The following is a 6,597-nucleotide window of genomic DNA, read 5'->3' as shown; positions in this document are numbered from 1 at the left end:
ATCTTCCATCTCCCTCCTTCCTCTTCCCCTCCCCTCCAAGGTTTTTGCTTTAAATATGCTCTGCTCCATCAAGTAAACAGCTCTTGACAAGCAATGCTTCCTTGAGTCCTGTCGTCTCTCTCGCCCATTCTTTATTCACAGGTTGTGACCCTCCTCGCTCCCCGAATGACTTGACCTGCGGGCCAGGTCACATATGTTTGTGGGTTCAATTCTGGGTCTTCAATTCTATTCCATTGATTAACTTTCTTTCTCTGTATCAATAGTATACTTTTTTTTTTTTTAATCACTATTGCTCTGTAATACATCTTGAGGTCAGGGATGGTGATTTGCCCCAGATGTTTTATTGTTGAGAATAGTTTTTGATATCCTGGCTTTTTTGTTATTCCAAATTAATTTGCAATTTGTTCTTTCTAACTCTATAAAGAGTTGAATTGGAAATTTGATGGGAATTGCATTGAATCTGTAGATTGCTTTCAGCAAGATGGCTATTTTTACTATACAAATCCTGCCATTCCATGAACATAGTAGATCTTTCCGTCTTCTGAGATGGATTCTTTTTCAGGGACTTGAGGATTCAGGCTGAACAGTGCATTAAATAGCACATAGAGCAGCTTGTTTTAGGGAAATGCTAATTCTTCATCACCCAGTAATAACTTCTTGCCTGTAGTTCCTTTAAAAGTATGATACCACATAAATTCTCCCCTTCCTGTGTTAAATTATCATGTACATTATATATATATTTTCCATATCTTGTCTATGTAGCCATTTCTAGTTGATACTATTTAGGAGCAGAATTCCTGATACTCTGACTCTTAATAAATCTCTTTACTCCATTTCTGTGATTTTCTGTCATCCACAGATGTAGAGGTTGTGATACATCTATACATGTTGTTTCATTATGTCCACTTGTAGTTTTCTTTGCTTGCTGTTAAGAAAGAGACTTCTCTGGAGAGGGGTGGCAACTATACTCATCATTTATTAATTGTTATTTTTATGAGGACCTTAAGTCATATCAGATAGCTTTTGATTGCAAGTAAGTGTCTCATATTACATTGTATGCATGCCTGGCCATGATGGCTACTATCTTGGCTCATAGGTTTTACAACTGTGTAGAACTGTTTAATTTTGTTCTTTCTTTGGCAGTACACCTTTTATTTTTTGTAATTTTAAGTAATAAGACAGAAGTTTTAACATAGCATTCTGATATCAAGATAGAAGAAAGACTAGAAAAATAAGTTTACAAATTAAAAAAATAACTTTGGATATTTTGAACTTAATAAAATATAATATAAAGTAAATGGTGGCAGCTGTCAAAGTAGATATTCTTTGAAAAAAACAGTGAAATTAATACATTTCTTTTATACAAAAATGGCACAAATAATATAAAAGTACAAAATGGTAGGGAGTATTATAAAAATAATGCTTTGTAATTTACTTGTAATGTAAAAACTATAAATTCATAAAATTTTTAATAAGATTATTATTGTTCAATATGACATATAACTTTAATAGCTTGAAGTAAAATTTTATTCAGAGCTTAAATATTTCTCATACATAAACATTCTGAGAGTTTTAAAAATATTTTCTTAATTCTTTTTGTTAGTTCATACAATGTATTTTGATCATATTTACTCTTGCAAACAACTTCTCTCAGTTCTTTTGTTTTATCTCCCAACATTATGTCCTTTTCTTTAAAAAAATAAACTATCAAGCCAAATTTTTACTGCTCAATAATGCTTTGGCATGTGCCTTGCCCTGGGAGCTGTTGAACTACTATGAGTCATACATACAAAATGAAACTGATTTTCCTATTCCAAGCAGCTATCAAATGCCACATCTCTGGGGAAAGGAAGACTTAATATTCATCCAACCCTCTTCATGTTGGAATTAAGTCCATCTTAATCTTGCTTAAAGTTATCAATCAATCACTGTTGGCATTTGCAATCTTTCTGGCTCCTTTTCCACAAACATTTCTGAGCCTTGTAGGGTTGTATTTGACACAGATATCCCTGATATGGCTAAGTACTGTTGTCTCTCATTCTTTGCACATTGATAAGTTGTAGAATTCTAAGCTAATAGCCATATACTGTAAGATGAAGCCTCTCTAATGAGATATTCAGAGATGGTTTGACCTCTTGCTTTGGCAATAAAGCATTAGGAGTCTTCTGTTACTATGCCCACATAGTGGAATAATAGGAGGAATTTCTTCCTTATGCCTTTGACTTATTCAGCCATATGATTTTGGTCCCATTAATAGTGAAAGTTCTGGAATTTATGGCCTTGTGGAACCTACTTTAAATCAAATTTTAAAAATGGGGGAGTGGTGAGAGGTACTACGATATCATTTGTGTCACTTCTACACCAATACTGATAGGACGGTCACTTGTACCTCACAGAATTTCCAGCTGGGTAAGATTGAAGATTATTTTATTTTCTACTGTTAATTGGCAATATCATAAAATATAATCTCATCTCACATATTGATAACAATTTTTAAAGTGGTTATTTTAAAGTGGTTATAAACTGTCAGTGACACTTCAAATTGAAAAATGATTAGTATTCCATAGTAAGATTAAAGTATCTAGCCTTTAAATATCATTTCAATCCATTCCCATGAAAGCTAAAATTATAGTCAATTAAAGACAGAATGGCAATAATATTTTTATTTAAAAATTAGAATGATAGTTGTGCTACACACACACATTAAAGTTTAAGCACAATAATACAAATGAAATGTAACTTCAGGGAAAAGTAATTAATTTGACATTTCTATCAGAGAACAGGAAATTGAGACTATATTTTAATATGGAACTACTTATATAAACTTACAGAATATTCAGAATAACAAGCTTTGATACATAACAGAACTACATAAAAACAACCAAATAATAAAGAACAACTCAGTGAAGTGGATCTCCTTTTCACCCCAGTACTTCTCTAAATACCTGGAAATCACTGATTTGTTCACTGTCCTATGTTTTTCCCTTTTGAGAAAATCATATGGAATGATTCAATGAATAGAATTTGCATGATACGCCCTTTCATAACATGCACTTACTGATCATTAGCTCTTTTTTGTTGACAGATTTACTTTCATTTCTGAAGGGATTTGATTGTGTGAATATAGACATTTGTTTATCCCTTCTACTATTGAGTGATACTGTGCTTATATCCAGTTTTTGTTAGTTATGAATAAAACAAAACAAACAAGCAAAACCCAGCATGACCAACATCACCAACACCAACAAAACCCACAGATTTCCACGCCAGTTGGGAAGTTACTTGGAACTACAATGGATCTGTAAAGGAAGACTATTTTAGCTACAAATTGTCAATATGTCATACAAATTGGACATGTAGTTTTGGATTTCCAGCACCTTGTTGTTGCCTCACACCTTCAGTTTCTCAAGATCCTGCCTGTTTTTTCAGGATTTACCCATTCAAATTAGCTTTCTTATCTCATTGTCTTTAGAGTTTACATTTCACAAGGAGTTGCAAACAACAAATAAGTCTTGCCTGTCTTTTCATCTTAATTTTTTTTAACAGAGTAGAGGATTTTAAACGCACTAACACAAAATTATTTCTCCTAAAGTAGGTGAATTTTTCTACTTTAAAATTTTTTCTACTTTCTTTTCCATTTTTCTTTTTCTTTTCTCTTCTTTGCTATTCCTTTACTTCACTTTCTTATTTTTTCATTCCTTTTTTTGGATTATTTTTCACATTTTTGACTAAAATTTTTAGGGAGGTACAATGTCTACTGCAGTACTATTTTGAAAGCCTGTAGCTATCAGAATTTTGTGTCAGCAACTTTTTAAATACTACTATTCCTGTACAGAACTACATTTGTATATTCTTCAATTTTATCATTTTTATTATAATGATCTTCCTAGTCTCTTTTCTCTGATGATTCATGCTTCAATTATATAATCAGTAACAATATATTAATTATTATACCTTTTGTAAGTCTTGACATTGAGTATTAAATATATTTTAATTCTTCTGCAGGACTGAGAAGTGGCAAATATTCTGTGAGGTAGATATTTTAATGAAGAAAAATGAGATCCTAGAGTGTAAGAAAAGTGACTTTAATGTAACATAACTTACTCTTCACTTAGAATGTAGACAATAGCTGTTCTCATGCTTTATATGTTTTTTATGGACATTAGTTTGTTCTTTGCTAGCATTAAAATTTGTTTCATTCTGAATTGCAATATGTTCATCTCTGAAAATGTAGACTGTTCATAAGTAGCCAACCTGTTGGGCAGAAAAGAGGCTGTTAGGAAGAAATCATTTACCAAACACTGGTGGAACATGACATCACCAATATTTCAGGAATTTATTTTAAAATTCACAACCAGCTTAAAATAATTTTATTGGAAGATAGTTCAAATTCTTTTGCTTCAAAATAATTAAATTTATTTTATTGTGTTGAATAATGATGGGGAGAATGGCCACTTACAAAGAATGACAATGACTTTTGGTCCACAGTTAAATGTTAACCTGTTTCAATTTTGATAGCCCCTTTCCCTTCAAACTATTCTATTGTATCATAAATGGAGTCCATCATTCTTTCACATATATTATTAGTATAACTCATGAACTCAATTTAAGAATTAATGCTATGAGGGTACATTGTTTTTAGTTTCTAAGAGCTGTTTGTAGGTAGATATTTCATTCTTATAGCAATTCTAGGAATTATTTTAAGGCTTTAAGCAGTAAGTAGGGAAATTCCCTGAAACCAAGAGACCTCATTCTATTTGCAAAATGTACTTGATGATGCCAATGGTAATAAACTTTTGATAACCAGGTACTATCTATGTGCCATTGATCAATGCCATAAATATAAAATAAATTATGGCACAGACTTTCATTCAAATAAATGAAACCTCTAAGATGATGTGAAGAAATCAATTCAGATTCACTAGAAAAAAAATCACTGAAAATCTATACATATTCTCCCAGAAATACAAGAGTATGGGTGTAGAAGATCAGGAATTGATCCTTCTCAGCTGAAAAATCCCTTAAAAAAATAGGTTATTTATAATCATCTTATTATTTTATTCTCACTTTAGCTTATCAATAAAAGCCTAAATGATAAAAACAGCAACAACAACAAAAACCCAAACAAACAGAACTTGTGGGGAAAAAAATCCTGACAGAAAGTTTTATCTCTGTTAGAGCTTTAAAGATGAGCTGTCTTTTACATAAAATAATGCTGAAACCCTGGGATACAGTATAAAGTGTGACCTAACATGTCTCAACACTCATCTTTTTTAACTGTTTACCTTACCTCTCTGTACCAGTTCAGCCTTTCAGGAACAGGCACCATTGCTCTTTATTTCAGCACATTCTACATATTCCTTCTAAGAAACAATTTAACTAATATTGAATAATCTTTTGGACACTCCAAATGCACTTGTCTTTCTTTATTGTTTCTGTAATTGAAAAGTATATTGCCTTATAGAAGACAAGGTCAGGGTATGAAACAACTTTTTACTTTACTGTATTAGTTTATCTTTCTAATTTCATGCAAAAATTCAACAATGCCTCAAAAAGTACCCAGTTACACTTGGGAGGCAGAAGTAGGAGGATTTCTGAGTTGGAGGCCAGCCTGGTCTACAGAGTGAGTTCCAGGACAGCCAGGGGTATACAGAGAAACCCTGTCTTGAAAAACCAAAAAAATAAAAAATAAATAATTAAAATAAAAAAGAAAAAAAAAAAACCTACCCAGTTCCAAAACACTAGAGAAAAATCTACGATTACTTGAGAGAATATTTCATTATGATTTTGAGGTTAGTTTTTCATTCTGTATTCTTATTTGTTTGTTTGGTGAAATATGAATGAAATTTATAATTTAGTGTTTTGTTTTTGAAGCTGAAAATGTTCTTTTTTTCTAACATAGTTTTACTACATGTTGAATGTTGACTTTCAATTGATTATATTTCTCAATAGCTGTCAGGTACCTCCACTGGGTGGCAGGAAAATAAAGGAGTGGGTAACCTGTGTCCCAACAGAGCTCCAGTACTCTGGCCAGGTGGACTTGGGAGGCTACCTGCACTCTCCACACTGCCGGGGTGGGTGTCTAGCTGTCATTTGCCATATCTTGGTTTATGGGAGTTTGGAGAGGAGAGAGCCCTGGGGATCTTTGGGCCTCACAGAGGTCAAGGATGACAGGTTATAGCTCCTGGGCTTCGCAGATGCCACTGAAAACAGCAGACTAGCTGAAATGAGGTTGGAGCTCCAGGGTATGAATGGTCTTGGCCAAAAGGGGGAAAGGAGGTGGGGAGAGGAAGCAGCTACCTGGAGTTTTGGGCATGAGTGGGTGTGAATCCTTGGTCTGGTCTTGTGGCTATAGCTGGGAGACTTTCCTGTAGGAGATTAGAGGAAGACCTAATCCATTTCCCAGACACGGCAAGTCAAGTTAAAAGGAGGCAATCCACGGTCTTAAGGCATTTATTTTAGAAAGGAGAGAGAAAAGGTAGTAAAGTAGAGGCTGGCCAGTCAGTGGTGGTGCATGCCTTTAATCCCAGCACTTGGAAGGCAGAGTAGGGCAGATTTTTAAGTTTGAGGGCAGTCTGGTCTACAGAGTGAGTCCCA

Source organism: Mastomys coucha, unplaced genomic scaffold (assembly GCF_008632895.1).
Source record: "Mastomys coucha isolate ucsf_1 unplaced genomic scaffold, UCSF_Mcou_1 pScaffold6, whole genome shotgun sequence".
In the NCBI taxonomy this organism is placed as follows: domain Eukaryota; kingdom Metazoa; phylum Chordata; class Mammalia; order Rodentia; family Muridae; genus Mastomys; species Mastomys coucha.
This window is presented reverse-complemented; position numbering follows the sequence as displayed.